The 23,970-nt window shown below is 39.3% G+C and overlaps 1 long non-coding RNA gene across 2 annotated transcripts; it reads left to right on the forward strand.

The window, feature by feature from the left end:
- Positions 1-6,729: 6,729 nt before the first annotated feature.
- On the forward strand, positions 6,730-23,879 carry LOC114302143 (uncharacterized). Of its 2 annotated transcripts, none has more exons than XR_014351150.1 (2): positions 6,730-6,871; positions 9,756-10,182. It is a non-coding gene; the product is annotated as an uncharacterized LOC114302143 (long non-coding RNA). The 2 variants fall into 2 exon arrangements; XR_014351151.1 differs by lacking the exon at positions 9,756-10,182 and adding an exon at positions 23,313-23,879 and having other exon boundaries at positions 6,759-6,871.
- Positions 23,880-23,970: the final 91 nt, after the last annotated feature.

The raw sequence follows: 23,970 nt of genomic DNA on the forward strand, positions 1-23,970 counted from the left end.
TCAGTCTTCTTAATGCCGATTTTCTGACCGTCTAAAAAGCCTTATTCATAAGCCCGTGTTCTTATCGCTTCTTTTGTGAACATGCTCGCCGTATCCTGATCGGCTATGGCATGATCAAGCAGGCGCTGATTTACTCTTTCTATTACAACCGAGTTCGTTGTGTCTGCTGATTAAGTCTTGGCGGCTTTGGCTTTTCTCAGTTTACTCTCAGCCTTTTCCGCATGGCGCTCTAAGTCCCGAATACTCCCATCTTTCTGTTCAATTTCTCTTTTCGCGGTTCGAAGGTGCATGCCAATCTCATATAAGCTATAGAGCCCCCTAACCGCTCCATGAACACACCATCTGAAAATTTCATAGTCACCCCGTCCGATCATTGATTGTTGCACTTCGGGTGGAAACATTTGCTGAGTAGACTCGACTGCCACGTTCGGATCACGAATAATTGAGTCCGTTTCAGTCATTGGTTTGTTCTCAATAAACACCGAAAACCTTAACGGGTGCGGTGGCCTGCTCGGTTCGTTCCGCGTCAAAGTAGGTGCACTCCCAGTTCTTGAGTTCTCTCGTTGCTGCACCCCCTTCTTGGTGGATTTTCTACCTCGCCCCCTCTTGGGGACTGACTTCGAGAACGGGGAGATCGATGCCTCTCTTGCTCCTTCGACACCATCTTACCCGTTTGGGAGGATTCACCACCAATTCTGCGGTTTATTTCTGCATCCTGTTCAGCTAACGTCTTTCATTCCCCTCTATTGTTGAAGAATACTCTCCTGGATATACGAATTTTACTCAAGTCAACGCAGTGCTTTTTTCCTTTTTACATTCAGTTAGGTCTGAGTAGCTTCCATTTAAAGAGGCCACAAGCCCCACACACGCTTGGCCACCCCACTTTTTAATTGCAGTTGCAACAATTACGAAGCGCTCGCGGTCGCTGCTGTCTTCTCATGTATTCGGCGGTTCTGCTTAGTGATCAACTGGGCAAGGGCAGATTTATTAATCTATTCAGCTTATCTGAAAACATTTTTCCAAATTAGGACAATGTCCCACCTGATCCCACGAACATGCTTCGTCCAGGTATTTGGCGGTTATGCTCAGTGGTCAACTAGGGCAAAGGGCAGATTTGTTAATCTATTTGGCTTTGCAACCATTTCTTTTCATGTTTTTAATCTATATGGCACGCTTCAGTTTCTCAATGCTTAATCATTCACATTCATTAGCAAAACGGACATTTTCATTAATAAACTGCATGAGTACATTCACTTTATACATGAAAATGGCCTAAGTCGAAAATAAAGTGCTAACAAAACAAACAAAAGTAGAGGAAAATATCTATTACAAAAAATGGCCAAAAGCTAACAAAATAAACAAAAGAAGAGGAAAATACCTATTACAAAAAACGGCCGATCAAAAGTCTAAATCTTCTGGATTCGATTCCAACGGTTCAACTTCTAATTGCTCATAGGGAATCAGTTAATCGAGAGTCACCTTGGTGGCCGCCAAAGCTTTGAGCCATCCGTGCTTGAAGCCTCGATTCTCAAACTTCAAGGCTTCTTCAGCGTAGAACTCCTTAGCGGTCAGCTCGTCGGCATTAAAGGCTTTGGCCGCGTCTACCTCAGCAAGCTCCCTCGCCTTCTTGTCCGCTTCGAGATCGACCTTTAGTCTTGAGATTTCTTTTTTAACCGACTTTAGAGAGCCATCTATCAAGTTTGCTCTCTCTTCGGTGGCCTTTCGGAGCAGATCGGCGTGCTGAGCTTTTTCCTGAGCAGCAATTGCCTTTGCTTGCTTTTTTTCGGCTTTCGCCGTCATCGCAGAAAAATCTGCAATTGCAGCAATGGCCTTGCTTTTCTTCTTTTAACTGGCTTTCAAGGATACTAAATCGCTCTATGACGTCATAATGACGACGGCTGATCTCGGCAATCCTTCCTGCCTCCTGGCAAAGCAATGAAGCCAAGACATGTTAGTCTGAGTAAGAATGGAAATTTTAGTTATTGGAAATTTTAGGTGTTTTTACAACTTACCAATATGGCCGATTGTGCCGCCAAAGCAATCGAGATAACATCTAGTTCGGCATGGAAATTGCTCTGTCTGCTAACAAAGAGAGTGCCGAAGCAACGCTTAGGGCCACGGCGGGATCTTTGATGGCTGACCCACTGTTTGGCATCGGCGCACTCTTCATCCGTGGTTGGATGACGAATGCCTTAGATAAATCATCTGCGATGGGTGACATCTCCACCCTTGGCCGTTAATCAATTGGCTCCTCCAACAATTCGGTCGTGATCTCGGCACGTCTCTTCTGCTCTATAAGATTGGCTCCCAAGACTTCTGTCTGGCTATCTTCAGGAATAAACTTGGCCACAATTATTTCGCAGGCTATTTCTTCTACAGGAACCTCGCGTGTTGGTGTTACTTGGCTCCCCCAAGTCCCGCCGACTTGCCTCTTGGCCGCCATCTTCTCTGCATTTTGTCGTCTGGCAAATTGGGCAAGTGATTCACCGTTCATCCCTTCTGCTTCACATTCGGCCCCATGAAGATTTTCTAATCTGGTGAAAAGGTCGTCCTCTGAAGCAAATAAGTCTACTAAGCCAAAGATGGATGGGTGATTGGTGCAATGGTCAGGGTGATATGCTCAAATGCCAATTCAATTTCTCTGTTAAGTTCCTGGCCCTCTACACGACCCTCAGATTGAGTGTCTTCGTCGACCTCTTCGATGGCGTCGGAACCCTCAGCACCAATATCCCTTAGACTTTTGTAGCTAGGGAATATAAGTGCAGTAAGCTGCCGTTCATGTGTCGGCACAAGGATATTATCTACCGCCGAGAAAGTAGAGTAGGTTGGTTCGTATCTCAGCAAAACATGGGTTGCACGCCCTTGTCCTTGAAGGTTTGAACAACCTTTGTAATTAAGATCCTTCTTGACTTGCTTCAGAACGGCATCGTCCGCCGATGTCAATGCCCTTTTCAAGTCGTTGCCTGCAAAAAAACAAATGATTAGCACCCAGTATTTGAGTCGAATAAACTGTTCATTTTTGGACACGTTAACAATTCTAGTCGGCCATTTGGTTCTCCTTTTTGCCTCAGCACTGGGTCTTGGTGATCTTGTCCCACGCCGAATTCTCAATTGTCTCGGACGGTGACCATGACATCGTCAACCCTTTTTCCAAAGCTGGCGAGCATGGTTACCAAGTGATGGTCACCATCTTTGGCTCTCAGAAAGTAATGGCCTTGCCGACCGGTTGATTTCGCCATAACATAGCAGTGCTGAATAGTTGGGATTCCTAGGTTAAAACCTAGTTGGTGATTCAACTCTACTATACACATGATTATTCAGTGGAAGTTCACGTTAGGCTGGGAAGGAATTAATCCCCAATAACGCAGGACTGTCCTAAGAAGATGATAGAGGGGGAATCAAACTCCACCCTCAGCAATTGCTAAAAGAGGGAAGTTAATGGTGTTTGTGTCAGCCCTCTCCATGTCCACCACACTGTCTGCAACAAGGGATAGGTGGACGTCGTCTGGGATAGAAAAATGACGACGGAAGGTTGTGGTTCGCTCCTCTGAGAGGAGGGCTTTCAAGTGTCTCGCCATTTAAAACGGAATACAAACAAAATGTATACCAAAAAACAAAACACATAGGGGACTGGAATGAGAGCAGAACGAGAAGAAAGAGTGGAACTCGCAGGTCAAAGAAGAAGATGAACAGTGGAAAGCGGAATTGCAGAAGTCTTGAAGGAGGTTGGTATGAAGGATGCCAAAGGAAATTGAGAGCCTTTTGATTCAAGAATATACGAAGGGCTGGTTTTCAAATCGAACATTAAATAATTGTCAAATACGAAGGGGCGGGAAGCTGTAATGATTAAAATATCATGCCTGTTCTGACAAGTCAGTTCCAAAAAGGGTGCAACCGTCGTATTTCTGACTTTCAAGAGTTTCTGACATAGTATCTGAGAGGAATGTATTAACCAAACATGCTGACCGGAATGAACTTACTTGGATGTTTGGGGGGCAATTGTGGGAGCCGAATTTAAGTCGGCCCAGATTGGGCCTTATCCTCAAGATTGTCGAATACACAGTGATGAATAGGGCCGTGGCCGACTAGAACCTATCCATAGGGCCGAATAGGCCACAGATCTTGTAGAAACGACTGGGGGTCCAGCTGTGAGGGCAAGGTGTCCATAATAGAAAGTGGGCCCTTGAAGAGTAATATAAAAAGGAGGGCCATCAACCAAAGAACGAGCATGTGAAAAAAGAGTGATAACTTGTGATAGAAGAAAGACCCAAGAGAATATTAACTTGTCCGTCGAAGTGTTAGTATCGGCACCTCCAACCAGAGTATACATCCCCATTTCAGGTACCAATCTGAGGATTAAGAAAGTCTGCTTGGGCCAAAGGGTATTTCCAAACCCCATCACCACAATAATCTATATTTTAAGCAAATCTCATGAATTTATTTATTTATTTATCTGTAATTTACCCTATTAAACAACCATATAAGCAAGAATTGTAACAGACCATGTTATGTTGATGACCTCCACTCCACCCCAATTTAGACATTTACCTCACCCTTGTCCCGCCCCGCTTAATGTAATTCTATCTCCGACCCTACTTGTCCATTTTGCCTTTATTATTTATATCTTTAATATTGAATTTTAATAATGTGAGATAAATGACTTGTAGCAATTGATATTGTTTAATATCAATGGCTTCATTTGGGAAGTGAGTTGACTTTTTGACTTTTTAGATATTTTAGTCTAGGGCTAAAAACTTTGTTTGGGTTGAATTTTTTTGACTTTTGTAAGAGAAAAAGTGAAATAATTATGATTTGGATGTGACATTTTGTCTTATTAATTTTTTAGCCTGTTTTGTCTTTTGTGACTATTTTAGCTCCCAACTTCATTTTAGCCTCATGCCAGACGAAGGCAATGTTAATAAAATTACATAATATAGGGAGAGGGAATTATGATATCTAGAAAAGGACCAAAAAAAAAAAAAAAAGAAAAACTTAAAAATCGTTATATATCAATAAACAATAATGAAAAATATGTTTTTAAAAAAAATTCACTCACCAACCCAACTCCATTCAACAAAAAATTCTACTTACACAATATATTTATTTCTTTACACTCTTCATTTGAGAAATATTTTTTTTCTCTAATTTTATTTGTGTGTGAAATTATTTTTAAGGACAAAAGATAAAAATTAAATAGATTTGATTATTTCTTTACACTCATTACACTTCAATCCCTATTTTTTTTTTATTGCTTTCTCATTTCTTCTTTTATACTATATATTTTTTAAAAAGTGAAAATCATAGTGTTTTGATCATAAAAAAATCAATAGACGAAGAACTTGTGATGAAGGACCTGAAAAAAAGTGAAATGGTAAGTTTTTTTTCTTTACTTTTTATGTTTTCATTTCGTTTTTCAAGATGATTGTTTGACTTTTGTTCGGTGTACCAGAACCGAATAAAATCAAATGCCTGAAATCACACTGTTGAACAAAAAATACATATCCAATGACCTACTACTGAACAAAAAGTACATTTCCAGTAACTCACTACTAAACATTTCCTCTTTCATTTTTATTTTTTTTGTTTTTGTTTTGAAAGATTATATTTCTATTCATTGCAGTAAGGCTAGTAATACATTGTTAATGGTTTATTAGATTTATCTGCTTCCTGGCCATCTAATACCTCTAAAAGTAAGTAATTGGATTAGTTTTCATCACCCGTGTGCTAGTGGATGCAAAAAGCATATATTATCTGTATTGATCAATTTCGTACACTTGTCAGCCCTAATGTAGTAACTACCAAAATTATCAACATAGATGGATTGTGATAACAGTCTCAGTGTGTTTTTATATATGTTTGTATTGACAAATTTAAAGATATTTGTATAGACTATTTTTATGAATGTTTTCATATATGTTTATACACTTCATGTTTTTATAGATACTTGAAATTTTAAAGACAGTGAATCTGTAAACATGCGGTAACAAATGGCTGAACAAAATTAATTTATTCAGCAACATGACACTGAAATAATCTAAATTGTTTGGTAACGTATAACCGAACTGGCCCATCATAAATTTAGGGAAAAAAATGATATTTTAAGACAAGTGAATCTATAAATGTGTGACAAAAGATGGCTAGATAAATATAATTTTTTTAGTAAGATTACACCGGAGTAATTCAAAAGAAATATGTGCAATGAAAAAAATCTATATGGATTTTAAAAATGGTTTAATTTAAGGTTAGTTTTGGTATTATAAAGGGTGTAATGAGAATTTTAACTATTTTTCAATAGTGTAATGAGAAAATATATATAAAGAGATAAAGTGCCATTTTGGCAAGCTGGTTAAAAGTTAGTTTTTTAGTTTTTTTAATTTTTTTTGGTCACATAACTTTTTACTTTTTTACATGTTTTTTTTTTAAAAGTCAAAAAAAATTAAAAAGTCAACTTTTAACCAACTTTTCAAAACACTCCAAAATTACGGTGTAAGTAAAATTTCTCCAACAAACCCAATCCAACCCAACCCTACCTACCCTACCCTGGCTTAGGATTGTTTTGGAATGTAGGTTAAAAACTAATCCTTTAAATTCTTTTAATTTGTTTTTAAAAAAACGTGTAAAAAATAAAAAGATGATATAACCTAAAGATTGGTTCCAAACGTGGCCTTAATTATCAAAAATCCCCAAACTCATTTTACTTTAAAGAGTCGGAGAGGGCCGGGTCCCATTGGGTCGGGTATTTTGGCACCAGTTTCAGTTGTTTATAAACATTTGCACTGTTCTTCTGGCTAAGCTTTCTCTCTGTCTGTTGCCTTGTCTGTTGCCTTGCCTTGACTGTGTGTGAGATTGAGAGGCCAACAAGCAAACCCTGGTAAGTCATGATTTATCACTCTTCATTTCTCTATGAATTGTGCATTCAACTCTGAACACACGTCTGTTGTAAATTACTTGTCCTTTTTGGTTTTGCTCTCGATCCCCCTTATCATTACATGTGGGCGAACCTATGAATTGACTCATTGAATTCACTATTTAGAGTAGATGTTGGTACTCTTGAATCCGATTGAGTGATTTCACATGAATTACTCAATTCCAGAAGAAAATTCCATGGTCATGTTGTAGAGCTCCGATTGATTTGATCTTTTCATAGTCTTGTGCTCTATGGACTTTGTAGAACTCTCAGGTCTGCAAAGTTATTCAAGGGTGGACAGAAAAAATAAATAAAGAAAGAAAAAAAGGGGCTCAAAATTTGAGATTGATTAGGATATACATAAGGAAAACCATAAACATTTTGTATTGAAAATGACCTCCAATCATTTCATCAAACTTGTATCAAATCAAGTTTTCACCAAAATTTACATCAAATCATGGCAAAACAAGTTTTTTTTTTTTAAACCAAATTTGATGAAAGAAGCTTTCGGGGGGTAAATTTGAAATTTTCAAAAATATTTGATGAAAATTTTGAAGTTAGTGAGGATTGAAGCATTCAATTTTTCACCAAATCTAGTTTTTAGTTAAATTTGACAAAAATCAATTGGAGCATCCCATATCAAATCAAGCTTTTAACCATTTTTTTTACCCAAATTTGATGGGAAAAAAAAAAAAGAAAGGAAAAAAGATGAAAGATTGGAAATGCTCTAAGGTTGCTTCTCCTGACCAAATTATAAATCAAGGTAGAGTTCTAGGATTAAGTTTCTCAAATGTTATCAAGATTCAAGTGTCTACAAGGTATTGAAGAATAACAGTGATTTGTATTGATCACAACAATTCTCTACCACTTCTCCCTCTATATCTATAGTTTTGCACGTTTATGTGTGTCTATATCTATTTATAAATATTTGGTAATGTTTATAATGTATTTAAAATCATGCACATCCCACAAATAAAGTAGTGAAATTATGTTCTTTGAGTCCAATTAGTAACTCAGAAAGACCAAATGAAGCTCAACAACATGAAAATAAACCAATCAATTACAGTAGGCTCTAATTTGAGTAAAGAGAAAATTCAATGTAACTCAATTACATCTCTCAAAACCTGATACTTCTAGGAGGTTAGTTGTAATTAGTTACATTAGGGGGAGCTCCCATCATGCACTGCATTGCCGTATGGTTGTGACATTCCTGTATTTTCAGCATGATTCCTGTACCATGTGTTAAAGGAATAGTTATTGATTTTGATCCTACATTATCATGGTGACAAGCTTTCCTTTGTAGAGTGGGCTGCATCATAGAAAACTTATCAGTTGCAACAGACTGTTCACTTGGAGATTTAGAATTTATAGCTTATGGAATTAGTAGTACGTAATGGGGTAGTATGAATGGAACAACATAGGATCCTAATTGAAATTGGGATGTTAATGGGTGTTGAATTCCTAAATAAGCGAAAATAAATATCCTTCATGGTTGAATTCCTAAGCTTGACTCACCTTCTTTTTTTTTTTTTTTCATTAAAACTTTTTATTTTTTATATATTTGTGACATAATGGATAAATCAAGGGGTTCAGGCCTTCTCCAGTCTATCCAATTATGACCTTAACCTTGTCTCTCCATTTTTTTTTTTTACATTTCAAGAACTGCCCACATTAGTCTTAGTACATTTATCACATTTTTGCTCCAACATGAATGAAATACCTGTTTGACTAGATATGATATGGGTATGCTGTAGTTTATGTTTGATGCCATTTAGCATTAAATACCCAAAAGGAGTTCAATGTTTTTTATTCACTTCCGTAAATACTTCTCAATAATTTATTATTTGGTTGTGTGGACAATTTGTACCAGTATACCATCATCAAATATGCTGTACTACGTATATATGGCAGTTTTCATCATGTACAAAAGGAGGATTAACTGTATACACTTTGAATGTTTCACCCATGCCACTATGTCCTCCAATTATGGGATGAGCAAAACAACTTGGAGACATACACTCTGATGAGACTTGTACTTAATCTACAACTAGCAGTTGGCTATGCATGTGCAATTCAAATAAGCAAAAATAAAACAAAATATTTTCTATATATTGTGTGTCACTCAAGTAGTAAGAGTCTTCTTTAGTAGACCCAAGGTCCAAGGTTCGAGTTCCATTCTTGTCATCTATCTAATATTTTTATTATTTTTTTTTCTTTGTAAGTAGAAAAATGAGAGACACATGACATAAGGAGAAGCAAGCAAAGGCTTGGACACCAAGTCCAACCTTCACTTAATATAATAGTATAGATTATTGATAGGAGGTTAAATTTATCACCTAGAACAATGTATAAATTTAAGTTGCATAGCTTATTCTAACAGTTCTAAATTTGCAAGACCTAGTTGAGTTAATTCTTGTTCTTTAGCAGTTGAGATAAGTGCTGCTCCAAAGCCTTGATTATTAATTGAGACCACAGAATTGGGAGCTGGGATGAAACTTTCTATGGGATAAGACGGTCATGGTTAGACACGATCTCTCTGAGGTCTACAAAGGGGACAAACAGCAATACAATTTCAGTGTGTTATAAATTTTCAAAGTGGTATTATTTTAAGCGCTGTAGAATCAGAAAAATGAAGGAAGAAAGAAATATATGATAGGTTGCACAATAAAAATGTTATGGGATGCTTATTGAAGTAAATGGAGTTTGGCCTTCTTTAGCAAGTTTTTAGTATCATCTTACATGCCTTTAAAGATTTTCTATTATTCAATGATTGATAGGAGGTGAGTTTTCTTTCTGAATGCTACTTTTTTCCTTTTTTTTTTTTTTTTTTTTTTTATATGTTGGCTAGGTTTGATTAAACATGGGAAACAAGCCTGCCAAGGAAGAGAAGGAAGAGATATTCCTAAAGATTGTACCTCCTTTGGACCGTGCATATGTGCGGTGGCTTGCTCGAGATCTTGAGAGGATTCATCGCTTTACTCCAAGAAATCCACGTGCTGTGAAGCCACCAGATCATTACATCGAGTACATGCGCTTAAATGGATGGTTGGATTTGGACCTGGATGATCCTGACCTTGCCCACTTATTGAAGTAGATAATCATATATATATCTACTACTTGTAAGAGATTAACAAAGTGAGACAACAATACTTGGGTTTTGGGAGGTCTTGAAATTAATATTTTGGTGTAAATGCTTATATGAATACTTTCCGATAGTTGGGTTATCTTGATGAGAAAATCGTCTTAATGATGAAAGTTGGCTGGTTTTCATTTGATATTATGGTACGCATGGAAAGTATATCCAAGGCTTGAAAGCAAATCAAACCCCAGATATGGCAGCCCATTAGACTTGTGCGTTCATTTTAACATCAAGGTTATATTTTGTTAGTATTATTTTGGTGTCAACAACTGGAAGTGGACTTGTAGATCTGTGGGGATGGCCAACAACTTATCAATAACATCTGACAACTGATCAAATCCAAGGCCAGTGTAGTCAGCATGCATGTTTGTAACAACTTATAATTGTTTGTCCTTTCTATTTAGGGAAATTTACACATAAGTCCTATCTTAAAAAAATATGTATCGGAAAGTCTCATTAATTTTTGAATTTGAAAAGATATACTATGAGGTTCTTTCACTATATTTCTTGAATATTCCAAATGTGGGTATACTTTATTTATGCACTATTGTTTTATTAAATTTTTGTCAAATTTGCTTGGTTTGGAGTACACACACTTTTTATTTTTTTTTATCTTTTTTGGATTACATCACCTCTCTACTTTTCTGCACATCTTTCATAAAAGTTAAAAAATACACTTATCATTCTAATGTACATACTATTGTCTTATTAAATTTTTGTCAAATGTGTCATTCTTCTTAAAATGTAACAATGGGATATTTGTGCACTTATTACATTTTTATCAAATGTGTCATTCTTAAAATGTGATAGTGGGATATCATTCTAATTTGTATACTATTATCTTATTAAACTTTTGTCAAATATTTCATTCTTCTTAACATGTGACAATGAGACATTTATACACTATTATCTTATTAAACTTTTATCAAATGTGTCATTATCAAAATGTGAAAATGAGATATCATTCTAATGTGTGTACTATTGTGTTATTACGGTTCTAAATGCGAGGTATATTTCATTTGGGAGATTTTAATATGAGATAGGACTTTTGGGTTTATAAAAAATATGTATGGGACTAAATGGTCTATAAGTCATAGATATAAGATTTATTAGTAAATGGCTATTTTATTTATTTATTTATGTGATTGGAGATATCATAAAATTTACATTAACTACATATGAAAAAATACAATAAACTTAAAAATATATCATGAAACTTTATATTAGAATAAACCTAAGAATCACAAGAAGAAATACTCCCAAATAGAAATACATCCCCCACCCCCCCGAGGTTTAAAATTTTCAAAAAGTAAGAGAAAAATTGTAATAAACATAAATTTCAGTGGGTGTCAATGTAATTTACCCTAATTTTTTTTGCCAAAAAATGAGTTGAGTTGAGTTGAGTTTTGTAGGCTTGAACTCAGCTCATTTGTTTAACGAGCTTGAAAATTCAGTTCAAACTTAGCTCAACTCATTAATACTAAATACTAACCAAGTTCAAGTTAAAAGCTTGAAACTCGATAATTTTTTTTCATTATTATTTACATTATTTAAATATATATATATATAAAATATATTTATCTTATTATTTAAATAAATAATAAATGCAATAAGCTTATTTGATATCGTTTATTTATTTAATGAACAGAGTTGAGTTGAACTGGCAAACAGTTCAGTTCACTTGGGCCCTAAATATAGACCAATGAAGTTAGATGTGGGAATAACTAATTGGGCTGGTTGGGCCTTCATTTAAGTGTCGACCCAATTGAGAAACAATCTTGAGCCTAATAAGGAAGAATTAGGTGGAAGCCCAGCCCAAACACATCCCCACTAAACAGTTGTCCAAACTTTACCGCCAGAAGTAGTAGCTAGGGTTTTGCTCGGTAGGTTGGCGGCTTATTTAAGGGAGAGTTTTGTTAGAGACGGCGTAAAACAGAAGAGAAGATGGGAAGTGGAAAAAAAAAAATTGAGATTAGAAGAGTTGAGAAGGAAGGACAGAGAATGGTTACCTTCTCTAAGAGACGTCGTGGTCTCTTCAACAAAGCCCGACAACTCCGATCCCTCACCGGCGCCGACATCGCAATCCTCACCTTCTCCCCCGCTGGCCGTCCCTACACTCACGGCGAACCCTCCTTCGACGCCCTTGTCGACCGTTACCTCAACACCGCCGCAGCCGGAGAGAAGGCAGAAGAGGGTTGTGAGGCTGCCGCCGCGAACCACCACCGGTTGAATTCGTGGTTGGATGCTCTGCAATTCGATGCGAGTGATAGCATTGAAGATTTGGAAATCTTGAAGAAAGGGCTTGAAGAGATCGCAGCGAAAGTGGCTGAGAAAATCGATGACGTTTTTGTTGATTCTTTGCTCGTTTGATGATGAATTTAATTGAATTATATGATGTAATTAAGCATTTTTTTTTTTTTTTTATATTAGGTATATATACTCAAATTTTGTTTAGGATTTTGTATGTATTGAATTTATTCATCCCATTATATATATTTTATTATGTGCAATTAATGTGCATGGATTTGCATATGCTGTAAAAGATTAAGATGTAATGAAGTTGTAATATCCAAATTTTAATGTATATGACATGTAATGTCTCTTTCATATATTTGGTTACTGATAAACTTGAGATGGAAATGTTCTACTGTTCTTTCTAATTGAAGAAGGTGATTTTTAGGGTCAGCACATGGATAAGATGGGCAAGCTGTCTTGAATTGTAATGCATGGGTGTTATATATGGATTTTGGAAAGTTTTGCACTTCTCAAACCTAGTCATTTGAGTCAGCTGCCAATTCTATTTTAGTATTTGCTCAGTCAAGCATATTTCATACATGACACCATATGTCATGTGACACCATATAAAATGTGATCGTATTTTATGAATAGCAAACTGAAATGAAAAGGCAATGTCAAGACTTAATGACTATGGGGAAGAGGAAGACATCTGGAATGGTGAAGGCAAGATGGGGGTAACCAATTTTATTTTTTATTTTTACTATTTTTGTAAGAACCCACATTTTTCATCTTGATCATGTTCATGAGCATTTGTATGATTGTGACTTGTTTAGCTTGCATGTGTGTGTTGCGATTGTTTCGTTGAGTTAATGTGATCCATGTCTTGATTTGGTACCTTTGTGATTTGTCTAAGTGTTATGTGCTTGTCTGAGTTATGTTAGCCGACGTTGTTCCAATGCCGAGGTCTTCCTTAGTCTGGCCTTAGTATCTTGAAACCCCTTGTCAACCTCAGTCCTTGCCTCGACCATGTTAGCCGAGATGTCACCTTGCACCCCAGTGATCTCGTCCTGGAGCGGTATGACCTAGGCCGAGGTGTGGCGCATCTAGGCCAAGATGTGGCACAGCTTAGTCAAGTGTTGTCCTTCCTAGCCGAGGTCATTGTCACCTTAGTTGCCGAAGTCCTTGGTCAGCCGATGTCACCCCTTGCCGGAGTGTCATTCTGTGTAGCGTGTTAGATACGCCTTGTTGTCAGCCGATGTCATTGCCTCGTCAGAAAGCCCATACCGCTTTGCTTGTTGGACACCCTTTCCACCATGCTTTGTCTGGCCTGTCAGCCACCTTTTCAGGATGAACCCAACCAGTCGCCGCCACGTGTCTCAGCAGAGGGTTAACCCCAGAACCGGGTATAGAAAACTATCATTTGGTGTCATAACCTTGTCTTGTAGAGAGAGAAGCTCTAGGAAGAAGAAAGAGTTTTAGAGTGAGGAAGTAGATCTTCAAGCTTGATTTCTAGAGATCCAACCGTTAGATCCGCGTTCTAAGGTTAGATTCTTGATCTACTCGTGATGTTCTTTATGTTTATGTTATTGCATTGCATGATTGAAAATGATTTGTAAGCCATGCATCGTTTTGAAGCTCGATTTTAGAAAGAGAAAATGACATTCATGTGTTCTTCAAGAAAGTCTTGTTTTGATCCGAAAGCTTTATGCCTAGATTCACGTTTTGTGTTTGTTCTTGCATGATTTCCAAGTATGGGTACCCAGGTCCATGTTTTCAAACTCATAGCACGAAAACCCCAGATTTGTGATGGCAGATTATGATCAAACATTCGTATTTTTCATGTTTTCACCCCCATGTTCTTCATGTTCATCAACAGAGGGAAACCCAGAGTTTCCCGACCTCTTTCCTTGCATGTGGCCCTCGGGAACACACCTCGGCAAGGAGGTGTGGAACCTCGGCCTAGACCTGGTTGGTGCCCAGCCTGTTTTCCGAAAACATTTGTGTATACGAGAGACTTGTTTGAAAGCGCATTCAATAGGCTTTGCCATGTGTTGTAGGACTTGGGCTTGTCTCGACCCCGACGTGTGGAGAAACGATGTGAGTGGTATTTTTAATAAAGCTATGTTACACTTGTTTTGATAAATCTTGTTTTGCCTTGTTTTGAAAAGTACTCGATCTAGCATGAATGACTATCCCTATTTTGTATATCAAATGCTATCTTGTTTTGATGACTTGTCTTGACAGTCCTTAGTGCTAGAGGACTCTAAACTTTCGCAGCACAGCTTGCCTTGACAGTCCTTAGTGCTAGAGGACTCTAAACTTTCGCAGCACAGCTTGTCTCGACAGTCCTTAGTGCTAGAGGACTCTAAACTTTCGCAGCACAGCTTGTCTCGACAGTCCTTAGTGCTAGAGGACTCTAAACTTTTGCAGCACAGCTTGTCTTGACAGTCCTTAGTGCTAGAGGACTCTAAACTTTCGCAGCACAGCTTGTCTTGAAACTCTTGTCTTGATATGTCATCACCCCTTGAAATAAGTAGATGTTATTAACATCCAAGGAACATGAAAGCCGGCAAATGAACTTGATTTCCCTCTTGATCGAAAAGTATGCTATGTATAGTTTTGAAAGAAATCTTGGATATTATTCATGCAAAACCTTTATTTCTAGTATCATTCACTGAGTATCCAAGCTCACCCTCTCTATATATATGTAGGTGATGAACAAGAAGGCATTGAGGCCTAGACGTGATTGCCGATGTGTTTTGGGTGCTTTGCCGACATGTTTTGGATTTACGTTTTGCATCGTCTTGAAGATTATGCTTCTCGGCTTATGTTTTCTTTGTTTGTTTTGGCTTATGTCGGCTTGAGAAGCCTTTTGGTCAGGATGTATTTTGTGTTCCATTTTGTTGTATCTAAAATTGTAAGACTTGTAAAGATGTTTGATGTGTGGCATTCCATTGGACTTATGCACGGCTCTCATGGACAACTCGGTTTATATGTATATTTTGCTTCCGCTCTTGTAAGCCCCATATTTCATACTCTGATTGTGTGTGATTTTTGTAAGACGGCCTTCGGTAACCTCGGGTTACTGGCCATCACGGCACCAAACTACTAGGGGCGGTTTGGGGGCGTGACAGATTGGTATCAGAGCACAAGATCCTTGTAGTACGTTAATCACACACCTTGAGTCCTAGAGAGCCTAGGATTTCCCCTAGAATGATGTTAGGAATTGCATCATATTGCTTGCTACTTGACTATGTGTGCATCAATTCGGCTAGACGCTCGTTACTTGCGTATGTGTTATTTGTTTAGTTGTTTTAAAGTCTCATCTTGCATTCCCCCTAGCATCATGAGGAGAGGTAGACCCCCGGTTGGCCGAGATCGATCGGAAGACAGGATGGAGAGATTGGAAAGGTTAGTCGAAGGCTTGGTTCGTGAGCAGAGGCAATCTAGGCCGCAGGATACTGGTACCACTTCTATGCATGCCGAACAGACGAATGGCCGATATGCAGCTCCACCCCCTCCGGTGCCACAAGTGCCTCCGCAGCAAGCTTTGTATGGGAACGACACGATAACTCTAATCAGAGAGTTCAAGAAGATGAAACCGCCGAGATTTCAGGGAGGCATAGAACCAATGAAAGCCGAGGCATGGGTTTTAGAGATGGAGAAGTTGTTTGAAGTTTTCCCCAGTACAGACGCTCAGAAGGTATCTCTGGCAGCATTCACGTTAGACGACGATGCTCGTAGGTGGTGGATGATGGTCCGAGAAAGCAATCCGGGTTTGACTTGGGCAAAATTTTTGGAGTTGTTCTACAACAAGCATTTCCCCCTCAGCGTCCGAGACCGAAAGACCACGGAGTTTCAGAATCTGGTCCAAGGGAACAAGACGGTCGCAGAATACGATCGTGCCTTTACTGAACTGGCGAGATATGCGCCTCATATGGTTGATGACGAGTATCGAAAGGCGAGGAAGTTCGAAAGTGGGTTGCGTGGACCGATACAAGATCGGGTCAATATGCTCAATATGCCGACGTACGCCGGAGTACTGGACAAGGCCATCCTGGCTGAAGCTAATTTAAACCGATACCAGAGTTCAAGTGAGGGTCAGAGGAAGAGACAGAATTATGATAGTCGCCGAGTTCCGTTCAATGCCAAGAAGAGAATGAGCACAGACAGTTTCAGCAACTCAAATCAGGAGGGTAACGCCAAGCCGATGTGCGCGAGTTGTGGAAAGCAACATTTCGGGGTTTGTCGTTGGGCAACAGGAGCTTGTTATGAGTGCGGCGAGATAGGCCATCGCGTGAAGGACTGCCCGAAAGCAAGGACCGATGATGGGAAGAGGACTGGAAGCACCTCGGGCTCTGCACAGAAGAATAACATCGGGGGAGTACAGGCGAGGCAGGGCAGAGTTTTCGCATTGTTGCCAGGAGACGCCCAGAATGCTGAAACAGTGGTGTCAGGTACCCTCTCAATTTGTTCTCAAGATGCATACGTACTGATTGATTCGGGTTCTACGCATTCATTTGTGTCCACTATATTCGCCGAGAAGTTGGATAGAGAATTAGAACCCCTTGATTATGTATTATCTGTGTCCACCCCATCTGGGAGAAATATGATTGTTACATCCATTTATAGGGCGTGTATTGCTATGATTGAGAGTGTAGAATTGTTAGTTGATTTGATGCCATTAAACATAACTCACTTCGATGTTATATTGGGAATGGACTGGTTAGCGGCGAATCATGCATCCATTAATTGTGTTACTAAGAACGTCACATTGAAGACCCCAAGTCAAGCCGAGGTCATTTTCCAGGGTAAAGGAGTTGTACCCCCACCTTACTTAATCTCATCCATGAAGGCCTACAAGTTGATCCAAAAAGGATGTAAGGGTTACTTATGCAGTATACTAAGCGATCTGAATGGAAATGTTGAGTTAGCCGACATGCCCGTTGTGGAGGAATTCTCCGACGTCTTTCCGACTGAGTTGCCTGGCCACCTTGTCGATAGAGAAATAGAGTTTACTGTGGACGTCTTGCCAGGAACACAACCTATCTCCAAAACACCCTACAGAATGGCTCCAGCTGAACTTAGAGAACTGAAATCGCAATTACAAGAATTGTTGGATAAGGGATTCGTCAGGCCGAGCACTTCACCGTGGGGAGCACCCGTTTTATTTGTTAAGAAAAAGGACGGCACCCTTCGTCTTTGCATTGACTACAGAGAACTTAATAAGGTGACCATTAAGAACAAATACCCATTGCCAAGAATCGATGATTTGCTTGATCAGCTACGAGGAGCACGAGTCTTTTCCAAGATTGACCTTAGGTCGGGCTACCACCAGTTGAAGGTTAAAGCCGAGGATATCGAGAAGACTGCTTTTCGGACAAGATATGGCCACTACGAATTTTTGGTGATGCCCTTCGGAGTAACCAATGCCCCAGCAGCATTCATGGACCTGATGAACAGAGTCTTTAAGCCGTACCTAGATGAATTTGTTATTATTTTTATCGACGACATATTGATCTATTCTGGGAGTGCGAGCGAGCACGAGAATCATCTGAGACTTGCCCTGCAGACCTTGAGAGATGAGAAGTTGTACGCCAAGTTAAGTAAATGCGAGTTTTGGCTTTCCAGCATTTCGTTTCTAGGGCATGTGATTAATGAAGACGGTATATCAGTTGACCCCAGTAAGATTGAAGCCATTGTGAATTGGCCGACGCCGACCAACGTGTCCGAGATTCGTAGTTTCCTGGGTTTGGCAGGTTATTACAGAAAGTTTGTGAAGGACTTCTCGAGGATTGCAGTGCCATTGACACAACTAACCAAGAAGGGAGCAGCTTATGAATGGACCAATGAAAGGGAATCAGCTTTCCAGGAATTGAAGACGAGGTTAGTCACAGCACCAGTTCTAGTACTACCATCAGCTAATGAGGAATTTCAGATTTACAGTGATGCTTCACATAAAGGTTTGGGTTGCGTGTTAATGCAAGAGGGTAAAGTCATAGCGTACGCGTCTCGTCAATTGAAGCCCAATGAAAAGAATTATCCTACCCATGACCTGGAGTTAGCTGCCGTGGTTTTTGCTCTGAAGATCTGGCGTCATTACCTGTACGGAACATCTTGCCAAGTTTTCACCGACCACAAGAGTCTGAAGTACTTGTTCACTCAGAAAGAGTTAAATATGAGGCAGAGAAGATGGCTCGAGCTACTGAAAGATTATGACATGCAGATTCAGTACCACCCAGGTAAGGCAAATTCCGTAGCCGACGCATTGAGCAGGAAGTTAGTTGGAAGTTTGGCGTGCCTGACAACGGTTTCGGTGGAACCAACCATTATTGAGGAAGCGAAGACCAGACAGAGGGAGGATAAATTCCTCGAGAAGGTAATTGATGAATTCGTCACCAAGCCGAGGCCGGGATACACTATGGAGAATCAAGTGCTTAAGTTTGAAGGAAGATTGTGCGTGGCCGACGTACCAGAGTTAAAAAGGAAGATTTTGCAAGAGGCCCATAGTTCCAAGTTTGCCATTCATCCAGGGAGCACCAAGATGTATCGGGACGTAAAGCGGACCTTTTGGTGGCCAAACATGAAAAGGGAGATAGCCGAGTTTGTATCTCAGTGTCTGAGTTGTCAGCGAGTGAAAGCAGAACACCAGAGACCAGCAGGACTTCTTCAACCCTTGTCAATTCCTGAGTGGAAATGGGAGCACATCTCCATGGATTTCGTAGTGGGTTTGCCGAGGACGCAAAGAAGTATGGATTCCATTTGGGTTATAGTCGACAGGCTTACTAAGTCAGCTCACTTCTTGCCTGTCAAGACCACATTCAATGCCGACCGACTTGCCGAATTGTACGTGAATGAGATCGTTAGACTTCATGGTGTGCCGATGTCCATTGTGTCAGACCGAGATCCGAAGTTCGTTTCTAGATTTTGGCAGAGTCTACAAGGAGCCTTGGGAACAGAGTTGAGATTTAGCACAGCCTTTCACCCCCAGACCGACGGGCAGACAGAAAGAATGATTCAGACACTCGAAGACATGCTCAGATTGTGCGTGCTAGATTTTCAAGGAAGCTGGGAATCGCATTTGCCATTAGTGGAGTTCGCGTACAACAACAGTTATCAAGCCAGCATAGGCATGGCGCCGTATGAAGCTTTGTATGGAAGGGAGTGTAAATCGCCGATATGTTGGACTGAAGTGGGTGACAAAGCTCTAATTGGCCCCGAATTGGTTCGAATGACAACTGAAAAGATCAAACTCATTCAGCAAAGGATTAAGACTGCACAGAGTCGACAGAAGTGTTATGCCGACCAAAGAAGGAGGGAGTTAGAATTTGAAATTGGGGACCATGTATTTTTGAAGGTCTCGCCGATGACAGGAGTTACGAGATTTGGGAAGAAGGGCAAGCTTGCACCCCGATACGTTGGGCCATTTGAAATTCTTGAGAGGATTAACACCGTTGCTTACAGGCTTGCTTTGCCACCAGATTTGAGTCGAGTCCACAGTGTGTTCCATGTTTCGATGCTGAGAAAATATATCCGAGACCCACTGCATGTAATAGATCACTCCGGGGTTGTAGTTAATGAAGACTTGGGCTACGAAGAGAAACCGATGAGGATTATTGACAGACAAGTGAGACAGTTGAGAAACAAGTCGATATCGATGGTAAAGATCGAATGGGAGAAGCATTATGGCAGGGAGGCCACGTGGGAAAAGGAAGAGGAAATGAAAATCTGTTACCCGGAGTTATTCGTAGGTCAAGGTAACTTAAGTTTGGGGACCAAACTTCCTTAAGGAGGGTAGACTGTAAGAACCCACATTTTTCATCTTGATCATGTTCATGAGCATTTGTATGATTGTGACTTGTTTAGCTTGCATGTGTGTGTTGCGATTGTTTCGTTGAGTTAATGTGATCCATGTCTTGATTTGGTACCTTTGTGATTTGTCTAAGTGTTATGTGCTTGTCTGAGTTATGTTAGCCGACGTTGTTCCAATGCCGAGGTCTTCCTTAGTCTGGCCTTAGTATCTTGAAACCCCTTGTCAACCTCAGTCCTTGCCTCGACCATGTTAGCCGAGATGTCACCTTGCACCCCAGTGATCTCGTCCTGGAGCGGTATGACCTAGGCCGAGGTGTGGCGCATCTAGGCCAAGATGTGGCACAGCTTAGTCAAGTGTTGTCCTTCCTAGCCGAGGTCATTGTCACCTTAGTTGCCGAAGTCCTTGGTCAGCCGATGTCACCCCTTGCCGGAGTGTCATTCTGTGTAGCGTGTTAGATACGCCTTGTTGTCAGCCGATGTCATTGCCTCGTCAGAAAGCCCATACCGCTTTGCTTGTTGGACACCCTTTCCACCATGCTTTGTCTGGCCTGTCAGCCACCTTTTCAGGATGAACCCAACCAGTCGCCGCCACGTGTCTCAGCAGAGGGTTAACCCCAGAACCGGGTATAGAAAACTATCATTTGGTGTCATAACCTTGTCTTGTAGAGAGAGAAGCTCTAGGAAGAAGAAAGAGTTTTAGAGTGAGGAAGTAGATCTTCAAGCTTGATTTCTAGAGATCCAACCGTTAGATCCGCGTTCTAAGGTTAGATTCTTGATCTACTCGTGATGTTCTTTATGTTTATGTTATTGCATTGCATGATTGAAAATGATTTGTAAGCCATGCATCGTTTTGAAGCTCGATTTTAGAAAGAGAAAATGACATTCATGTGTTCTTCAAGAAAGTCTTGTTTTGATCCGAAAGCTTTATGCCTAGATTCACGTTTTGTGTTTGTTCTTGCATGATTTCCAAGTATGGGTACCCAGGTCCATGTTTTCAAACTCATAGCACGAAAACCCCAGATTTGTGATGGCAGATTATGATCAAACATTCGTATTTTTCATGTTTTCACCCCCATGTTCTTCATGTTCATCAACAGAGGGAAACCCAGAGTTTCCCGACCTCTTTCCTTGCATGTGGCCCTCGGGAACACACCTCGGCAAGGAGGTGTGGAACCTCGGCCTAGACCTGGTTGGTGCCCAGCCTGTTTTCCGAAAACATTTGTGTATACGAGAGACTTGTTTGAAAGCGCATTCAATAGGCTTTGCCATGTGTTGTAGGACTTGGGCTTGTCTCGACCCCGACGTGTGGAGAAACGATGTGAGTGGTATTTTTAATAAAGCTATGTTACACTTGTTTTGATAAATCTTGTTTTGCCTTGTTTTGAAAAGTACTCGATCTAGCATGAATGACTATCCCTATTTTGTATATCAAATGCTATCTTGTTTTGATGACTTGTCTTGACAGTCCTTAGTGCTAGAGGACTCTAAACTTTCGCAGCACAGCTTGCCTTGACAGTCCTTAGTGCTAGAGGACTCTAAACTTTCGCAGCACAGCTTGTCTCGACAGTCCTTAGTGCTAGAGGACTCTAAACTTTCGCAGCACAGCTTGTCTCGACAGTCCTTAGTGCTAGAGGACTCTAAACTTTTGCAGCACAGCTTGTCTTGACAGTCCTTAGTGCTAGAGGACTCTAAACTTTCACAGCACAGCTTGTCTTGAAACTCTTGTCTTGATATGTCATCACCCCTTGAAATAAGTAGATGTTATTAACATCCAAGGAACATGAAAGCCGGCAAATGAACTTGATTTCCCTCTTGATCGAAAAGTATGCTATGTATAGTTTTGAAAGAAATCTTGGATATTATTCATGCAAAACCTTTATTTCTAGTATCATTCACTGAGTATCCAAGCTCACCCTCTCTATATATATGTAGGTGATGAACAAGAAGGCATTGAGGCCTAGACGTGATTGCCGATGTGTTTTGGGTGCTTTGCCGACATGTTTTGGATTTACGTTTTGCATCGTCTTGAAGATTATGCTTCTCGGCTTATGTTTTCTTTGTTTGTTTTGGCTTATGTCGGCTTGAGAAGCCTTTTGGTCAGGATGTATTTTGTGTTCCATTTTGTTGTATCTAAAATTGTAAGACTTGTAAAGATGTTTGATGTGTGGCATTCCATTGGACTTATGCACGGCTCTCATGGACAACTCGGTTTATATGTATATTTTGCTTCCGCTCTTGTAAGCCCCATATTTCATACTCTGATTGTGTGTGATTTTTGTAAGACGGCCTTCGGTAACCTCGGGTTACTGGCCATCACGGCACCAAACTACTAGGGGCGGTTTGGGGGCGTGACAATTTTTTTCTTTTTTCCAAAAAAGAAAAAAAAAGAAAAAAAAGAGAGAACCTGTTGATAACTTGTCAAAATATTGCTAACTTGTCAAGATATTAATTTACTATTAATTTTAAGTAAAAAAAAAATCCATATTTTGCTAGGTAGAAATCTTATTGAAAATTTAAGTACATTGGGATTTTCAATATTCAATAAACTTCCATGCTTCTACAGCTTTTTCTTCCCTGTTTCCCCATACCATGTTTCTCTGCTATTGATATTTTCAATATTTTACTAAAGGTGTTTATTATCCATTTTTTATGTGTTTGATCTTTCTTCCACCCTTGTTATCTTATTTTTATTGCATGTAGAGAATGTCTTTTAGTGTCTATGTTATATTTGCAGTGGTGAGTTTACTTAGATTGGGTTGGGGCATGATTGGTGAGCTTAGATTATGTAAGTTTGGGGAAAATTGTATTTGACCTTTTATTTTGACATGTGACATTAACTCATATTTGAGATCACACCTGTTTGATGGCTAAAATTATTCTTTTTCATTATATATGCAGCTCGGACTAGCTATAACTTAAGTGGACCATCTTATCCAGCATTGATGATTTCCAATTATTTGATTTTATAGTCATTTGCAGCAACCCACCCCTCCCACCCCTCAATTGTCAACATTGGTGACTATTCATGTTATTTGTACTTCTATCTTTCGACAGAGCAGTACACAGTCCAAATAATAAGCTCAATGAATGTCAATATCTATTATGTTATTTTAAAAATATGTTTCCAATTATTTTTTTATTTTACCTTTTCTGGTGTTTTTGATTTTTTATGAAGCCACTAATACCTTAACTTGTTGAACTCTCTTTTGGTTATAGGTAATTGCAAATGCTTGCAAAGCTCCAACAACATTTGATTCAGAATTGACTGAATCTGAAGATCCTGATGAATGTGTAAAGCACTCTGATGAAGATCAAGAATTAGAGCAGCTTATAAGTGGGGAAATATGTTTTAAGGTTTATCCCTTTTCAAGTGGTATGGTTTAACCCTTGGGTTGGATTTACCTTCCAGTGACTCTTCATCTTTTGTTTATTCTTCTTTATGAAGAAAATGTTTTGCAGAGACACATACTTCTGATACAGAAAGGAGGATAATTTTATCTGGTTCATTTAATCCTTTACATGAAGGTCACCTAAAGCTTCTTGAAGTTGCTACTAGGTACATCAATCTCTTTGTGGACACATGATTTTGAAATGCTTGGCTTACTTTTATACCATTTGATGAATCACATATTTATTCTTGATATTGAGAAAAGAGATTTATACTCTTTCTGAAAATATTATTTCAGCTTTGCTAGTCTTCTCTTCTCAAACAAGTGTGCATATTTTTTCTGATATTCATTTTTATTTGAGGTTTTCCTTTATAAGGACTTGACTGATTTCAACAATGTGTTATGCTAGTGGGTTTTTTATTTTTTATTTTTTCCTATGTAATTTTATCTAGTATATGCATGTATGTATGTGTATGTATTTCTTA

Source organism: Camellia sinensis, chromosome 14, assembly GCF_055761805.1.
Source record: "Camellia sinensis isolate YWXY chromosome 14, ASM5576180v1, whole genome shotgun sequence".
In the NCBI taxonomy this organism is placed as follows: domain Eukaryota; kingdom Viridiplantae; phylum Streptophyta; class Magnoliopsida; order Ericales; family Theaceae; genus Camellia; species Camellia sinensis.